Raw genomic sequence first — 6,000 nt, forward strand, 5'->3', positions numbered from 1 at the left:
AGAGACTAGCTCATTTGATTCAGGAACATATGGAAGAGGGATGTTGAAAACCAATGAAGTTAGTAAAGCGTGACCCTCTACTTTGTCATTTATTGTTCACAGATGATATTATTCTACTGGCAGAGGCCTCAATGGGGCAAGCAGAACCAATTAAAAGTTTCCTAAATACTTTTTGTGAATACTCAGACCTAAAGGTAAACTCCCAAAAAACACGAGTACTTTTCTCGTCAAACATGAATCATAATAGATGTCAAGAGATCAGTTCAATCCTAGAGTTTTCTCAAACAACAGACCTGGGGAAGTACCTTGGGGTACCCCTACTACATAAACGAATAGATAAGGAGTCGTTTCAAGGGACCATTGATAGAGTGAAAGCCTGATTAACTTGTTGGAAAACAAATTCGTTGTCCTTGGCAGGAAGGATGACTTTGATTTTATTAGTTACTTCTGCAATCCTGGGTCATGTTATGCAAACTATGTTACTTCCTAATCCCTCCCACGAGGCCTTGGATCAAAATGATAGGTGCTTTCTCTAGGGAAGTTTTGACATGCATAATAAGATCTCATTAGTAGCATAGGATTTAGTCTTCTTGAAGAAACAACACGGTGGCCTTGGATTGTGACATGCAAAATATCAAAACCAGTCACTGTTAATGAAAGTGGGAAGGCTGTTGGTCAAACGTCAAGACACTTTATGGGTAGAGGTTATGAGAGATAAATACAGATATGGTAATGACGCTGTTGCCAAAATCGATTCCCAAAAAAGTGGCTCTGTTTTATGGGCTGGGATTAAGAAAATTTGGGAGCAAGTTAAAAGTGAGATAGAGCTGAGTGGAGATGGGTCTAATGCTAAATAGAAATAGTAAAGAGATGGTAACTTTTCTGTGAGATCAACGTATGTGAAGCTCTCACAAGAGCATATTGATCTTAGTTTTATGTGGAAGCAATTGTGGAAACTCCAAGTACCACAATGGTGTAGAACTTTTCTATGGCTCGCTGTTCATGGGAGTGTTTTAACTAATGCTGCTCGACAATGTAGAGGCCTAACTGATGATAGAACTTGTTCGGTGTGCAATAGTGAGGTAGAAGACACTATTCATGTCCTTCAAGACTGTAGGCAAACCAAGCTTCTTTGGCAACAACAGGTGCATCACTCACAATAGAGGATGTTTTGTGCAATAAGTCTTTCTGATTGGATTTGGTGGAATTTGAATCAAAAGCCTATGAATATTAAAGACTGGAACGTGTAGTTTGTAATTGTCATTTGGTGGCTTTGGCGTCATCAAAATCTTTTCATTTTCGAGGGTAAGTGGATCGATAATGAGACTGTGATCCATAACACTAGAGGCTAGATTCATAGTTTCTACCATTCTCGGCAGAGTCTCATGGGATCCACCATCCCAAGAACTCCATGAAGTTCCACACAACATCGTTGGCATGCACCTAAGGAGGGATGGGTTAAAGTGAACATTAATAGTGCATACTCGTACTTGTCTCATACAAGTGCATGCAGAGGTCTCATACATAACTCTAAAGGTGATTTCTTAAAGGGCTTCATCCATCTAATTAACGATAGTGATGAATTGACGGTTGAACTATGAGGATGCGCCCATGGTGTCAAGTCAACAAGGGACGTAGGTTATTGGAAAGTTCTCTTAGAATCTGACTCAATAAATGCTATTAAACTCCTGTCAACACCACCTGATGAGATTCACCAAGAGCATGGGATTATCAATGAGGTGCACCAGTTACTCAATCGTGAGTGGAAAGTTAGTCTTCTACACACTAATCGTCGTTGTAATGAGGCTGCAGATTATCTTACAACAATGGGTCCTAGAGTGATGCATAGCTTCAGCGTAATCGACTGTATTCCTGATGATTTGTCCAATATCATAAGACAAGACGCTATTACTATGCCTAATAGTGATCTTCCTAGGATTTAGTTGGGGTTTCTTATTGTAAAAAAAAATAGAGTTGGTAATATCGAGTCCAACCTGCTAAAAAAGATAGGTTAGGGTTGGCTAAAAAACCAACCCAACATCACCTAAGTCGCAATGCCATAACCCCAACCTATGGCTAACCCACCTAATTATTTTTTTATATGTGATAATAAATTTAAAAAATTAGTAAGGAAATTTTCACAAAAAGAAATTTAAAATTACTAAATCTCAAATAAAGAATGTTTACAAAAATGTTTTGTTATTTGCAAGTCCAGTGTTGTCAAAACCTATTAGAGTGTTGTTACTAAACCAAATTTGGAATTTAGTAATTTCAAACTTCTTTTTGTGAGATTCTCCCAAAATACTATCCTAAACTAAGACTAAGTAACCCTAACCTTTCCCACGCCATGGCTTTCCTGCCAAAGTTCCCCTTTTTTTTTTTTGCTCTTCCCTTTCTTTGAATTTCTTTGCCATTATAGATTCGCTAGAAATCGAGCTCGAATTACTTCTTCATTTCTTCTCACTCATTTCCCCTTTGTTTTGAATGTCATTTCCATTGGAGATAATTAGATCAAGATGGTTATTCATTGTTAAATGTTGATTTCATTGGAAACATTAATGTTTGAACTTGCTAGTGTTTTCTTATGTTTGGGAAACTATAGTTGTAATAATTTTTTGTGATTTTGTTTAGATGTTTGTACCATTTTAAATAAGTTCATAGTGTTTTCATTGATTATTTATAATTTAGTGCTAACATATAAAAAAAAGGAATAACAAAAAGGTATATAATTTTAGCCAGTTAGCCTGCCAATTGTTGGTTACACATCATAATTAGTGGGAGACATGTTGGATTGAGTGTTTAAGGGCTCTAATAAAGATATGGACTAGGATTACACATCTATCGCCACCTGAGTGCTTTCCTTTCGTAACCTTTTGTGATCTCTTCTAACCTTTCTCCAGACTTTCTCGACCTAATTCATGGTTATGATCCATTCGTGCTTCCTTCCCTATCTGCTCTACATTCTCCATCTTGTCACTTGTCAAGTTCACTAAGCAATTCTCCTTACTATCTTTGCTCAAGGTTTTGAGCTCTACTGGAAGAGGTAAATGTGGTTCATGTCATCCTCATCTTCAAACAAGACTATAAAGAAGTGATTATCAATATCTCTAGTAGTGAAAGCATGTTATGTTTTCCATATCTTTCCCAATGTTGTCCTTATCACCCTTACCAAAAGGTTTTTTCTTAGAAGCTTAACGATTAAGGACTTCCTCTATGGCACACATCATAATACATATTCCTCCTGTTAGACCCATAATGTTAGGTAGTTCTCATCATTCTGATCCGTTTTATCTACTCCTTCTCTAACTTCCAAGTCTTCTTGACCATTTCCATTTGTGAAGTTGGCTTTCAGGCTCTATATAGTCATTCCATGCATCATAAAACACCCTACTCCCCTTCCTATCTTTCAAGACCTCCATCAAGTTTTGACCATGTAGCTTATCCTTGAATGAAGCATCATTTTTCCTCATACCATCGTCTTCCATTTTTATCCTTGCTTCAACATTTTACTTACCTGCTTTGTCTTGCCATTGTTGTTAGCCTCCCCCCCAACCTTCCATCATAACAGTCGTCGTAGTGCTCATTTTTTTCTTACTTATGTTAGGGTTTTTCTTAAAGATTAGAAAATATAATTGAATTTCTTCTGGTACTGTTTCTTTTAGCAAATTGAATATTTATTTTTGGTCCTAACTCGTAGTCCTAAGGAACAAGAAATTGGATTTAGCCTATTACCTTTCCCCCCCCCCCCCTATAATTCATAGGTTTTACTCTTGTAATTCTTAGGATTTTTTTTTAACCGTTTTAGACCATTAAGGCTTGCGGCCTGTATACCCCAGTTAAGAATGTGGTTTCATTTGGCTTCAAAAGTGCTTGTAGAACCAATAAGGGTTGAATTTAGCAGAAAAGACTAATCCGCCATGACGTGGCGAATTAAAGTTCGAATTCTCACTGGGAGAGGTGCGTATATTCAATTCTTGACAGTGCCTTAAATAGGATTACTTCCAATAAAAAGACACCTATACTTAGCAAAGAAAAAAAAAAGCTTGCAAATGACAATAATAAATCTCGGATCCTTGCCATGAGAAAATAATGAAAATATGTATTGCAGAGTATTTTTTTTTCCTTCTATGGCAAATTTCTTTTTTGTTTTTATTTTTTACACTATGGCCTGTTTAAATTTAAAATTTCTGGAGGAAAAATTTCCCACGGAACATATCATAAATTTGCTGTGACATAATTTAAGTGGTGAGAGTTTAAATTTCAACTCTTAGTTATGGATCAATCTTAGCTGAAAGAGGTATAGAGGGATCATGTTCTCATCCAAACAAATTTATAATAGAATAAAGCAATTCTAGAATCAAATTTACAATTTAATCCAAGCCATTTCAAATAATTTGATTTGGCAAATTATCCAAAATTTCATTGTATTTTACCCAAATTAAAAATGTTACGTTTATTAATATTTTTGAACACATATCTATAATTAAAATAATTTTAAGGAATTTTTATAATGTATAAAAAGTTTATTTAATATCCACTATTAATGTTTTGATATATGTTTTATTAAATTCTGTTGATTTAGTTGGATTTATATATTGTCATTGTAGATGGATGATTCCCAGCAATAAGAGGCAAAAATATTAATATATATTTATTATAATATAATATTAATCACATATTTAAAAATATTACTCCTCTGGTCCTTAATATAAGACTCAATTGTTGAGTTGGTTTTGGTTCTAAATATAAAACCCATTTATCATATTTATCAATTTTTTCTAAATTACCTCTATGGATACTCTCTCAATCATAATTAAGTAGAAGAGGGAGAGAGGGTATTAAGAAAGATGATTATGGTGTTTTAGGAAAAATGTGTCACATTTCTTATAATTAACTAACTTACTTCACTTTCTTAATCTAATCAAATTAGTTAAATGGGTCTTATATTAAGGACCGGAGAAGTAATAAAAACCAATAATGGATAAGTCAAACGGTTGAATTCATTTTTACTCGAACAACATGCCAACATTTAAAAAATTATTTAGGAGAGCTATATCTAATTAGCTAAAAAATACTTAAATACTACTTAATACGAGTAGTTTTTTTGCCAGAAAATCATTTAATAGTATCTGACATCAAATTAGTTGTATCAATTTTACTTGAACAACATGCCAACATTTTATAAGTTATTTAGATTTTAAGAAATATATAATAAAATTCAAATGAGATGGTTGAAATTAAAAAATGGAAATACATATATATATGCAACAAGAAAAAAAAATTTTAAATCAAAATTTTGAAGATTTTTTTTCAGTTCGAAACCAAGCAAAAAAAATAAAATGATGCCGCAAGAATTTCTACCAAATTGCAGTTTTTATGATAACAGACAAAAGGATTAATTAAAAAAAAAAAGAGTTCAAAATTGCAAATCTACACCTCAAGCCCTAACACATAAAATTAAGGAGTACGGACCCTCAATATGTAACTCTATACTAAACTTCATAAATTCTTGAGGAAAAAAATGTTTTCAAAGAAAAATGAGTTTATATTTGGCGATCGTCACTTTTATAGTTATGATTGTAATAAAATCTAAATCATTAAAATTTGACTTAACTGGTTCACATTTAAAAATTTTAATTTGTAATTTTTAATGATAAATTTATTTTGCAAAAAATATGTCAGTTATGAAATTATCTATATTTTGAATTTTGGATCTATAAAAATAAAAAAATTAAACATTAAAAAATTAAATGATTGCTCATCATAAAATCAATTTGGATTATCTAATTTTATATGATATTTTAGTTTTGTCCCTTAATTTTATAACATATGTTTAATCTTTACTTCTAACAACAATTGGTAATTTTTCTTGTGAGTCATTATTATTTTTTTAAAAAAAATTAGAAATAGCTTTTTTTTAATTTAAAAAATCATGTACTTTTTCAGACTAATAGGTTACAAGACCGTAGGATTCACATTATAAAATAAACGTGCTGCTCC

This window comes from Neltuma alba, unplaced genomic scaffold (genome assembly GCF_004799145.2).
Source record: "Neltuma alba isolate B1F8T4 unplaced genomic scaffold, ASM479914v2 tig00010922_pilon, whole genome shotgun sequence".
Classification (NCBI taxonomy): domain Eukaryota; kingdom Viridiplantae; phylum Streptophyta; class Magnoliopsida; order Fabales; family Fabaceae; genus Neltuma; species Neltuma alba.